Source organism: Triticum urartu, chromosome 5A (genome assembly GCF_056163025.1).
Source record: "Triticum urartu cultivar PI428250 chromosome 5A, HENAU_Tu73, whole genome shotgun sequence".
In the NCBI taxonomy this organism is placed as follows: domain Eukaryota; kingdom Viridiplantae; phylum Streptophyta; class Magnoliopsida; order Poales; family Poaceae; genus Triticum; species Triticum urartu.
This window is the reverse complement of record NC_141877.1, coordinates 439,436,733-439,438,808: the sequence shown is the minus strand read 5'-3', so window position 1 is coordinate 439,438,808 and position 2,076 is coordinate 439,436,733.

Here is a 2,076-nt window from a genome sequence, read left to right as displayed (position 1 = left end):
GTTCAATCTCGTTACCGGCAAGTCTCTTTACTCGTTCTGTAATACATCATCCCGCAACTAACTTATTAGTTGCAATGCTTGCAAGGCTTAAGTGATGTGCATTACTGAGAGGGCCCAGAGATACCTCTCCGACAATCGGAGTGACAAAACCTAATCTCGAAATATGCCAACCCAACATGTACCTTTGGAGACACCTGTAGTACTCCTTTATAATCACCCAGTTACGTTGTGACGTTTGGTAGCACCCAAAGTGTTCCTCCGGTAAACGGGAGTTGCATAATCTCATAGTTATAGGAACATGTATAAGTCATGAAGAAAGCAATAGCAACATACTAAACGATCGGGTGCTAAGCTAATGGAATGGGTCATGTCAATCAGATCATTCACTTAATGATGTGATCCCGTTAATCAAATAACAACTCATTGTTCATGGTTAGGAAACATAACCATCTTTGATTAACGAGCTAGTCAAGTAGAGGCATACTAGTGACACTTTGTTTGTCTATGTATTCACACATGTATTATGTTTCCGGTTAATACAATTCTAGCATGAATAATAAACATTTATCATGATATAAGGAAATAAATAATAACTTTGTTATTGCCTCTAGGGCATATTTCCTTCATATTAGTCATCGAAACAAAGTACTACGCACCTGCTCCTAGGGGGATAGATTGGTAGGAAAAGACCATCACTCGTCCCCGACCGCCACTCATAAGGAAGACAATAAATAAATAAATCATGCTCCGACTTCGTCACATAACGGTTCACCATACGTGCATGCTACGGGGATCACAAACTTCAACACAAGTATTTCTCAAATTCACAACTACTCAACTAGCATGACTCTAATATTACCATCTTCATATCTCAAAACAATTATCAAGTATCAAACTTCTCATAGTATCCAATGCACTTATATGAAAGTTTTTATTATGTCCCTCTTGGATGCCTATCATATTAGGACTAAATTCATAATCAAAGAAAATTGCCATGCTGTTCTAAAGACTCTCAAAATAATATAAGTGAAGCATGAGAGTTCACCTATTTATTAAAAATAAAACCACTGCCGTGCACTAAAAAGATATAAGTGAAGCACTAGAGCAAATGACAAACTACTCCGAAAGATATAAGTGAAGATCAATGAGTAGTCGAATAATTATGCAACTATGTGAAGATTCTCTAACATTTAATAATTTCAGATCTTGGGATTTTATTCAAACAGAAAGAAAAACAAAAGAAAATAAAATGACGCTCCAAGCAAAACACATATCATGCGGTGAATAAAAATATAGCTCCAAGTAAAGTTACCAATAGACGAAGACGAAAGAGGGGATGCCTTCCGGGGCATCCCCAAGCTTAGGCTCTTGGTTGTCCTTGAATATTACCTTGGGGTGCCTTGGGAATCCCCAAGCTTCAATTCTTGCCACTCCTTATTCCATAGTCCATCAAATCTTTACCCAAAACTTGAAAACTTCACAACACAAAGCTTAACAGAAAACTTGTAAGCTCCGTTAGTATAAGAAAATAAATCACCACTTAGGTACTGTTGTGAACTCATTCTAAATTCATATTGGTTTAATATCTACTGTATTCTAACTTCTCTATGGTTCATACCCCCCCCCCCCCCCGATACTACTCATAGATTCATCAAAATAAGCAAACAACACGATGAAAACAGAATCTGTCAAAAACAGAAGAGTCTGTAGTAATCTATATCATTAGAATACTTCTGTCACTCCAAAAATTCTGAAATAAATTCTTGGATCTGAGGAATTTGTCTATTAATCATCTGCAAAAAGAATTAACTTTATCGCACTCTCCAGTAAAAAATGGCAGCTAATATCGTGAGCGCAAAAGTTTCTGTTTTTTACAGCAAGATCGCAAAGACTTCATCCAAGTCTTCCCAAAGGTTCTACTTGGCACAAACACTAATTAAAACATAAAACCACATCTAAACATAGGATATATGAATTATTTATAACTAAACAGGAACAAAAAGCAAGGAACAAAAATAAAATTGTGTTGCCTCCCAACAAGCGCTATCGTTTAACGCCACTAGCTAGGCATGATGA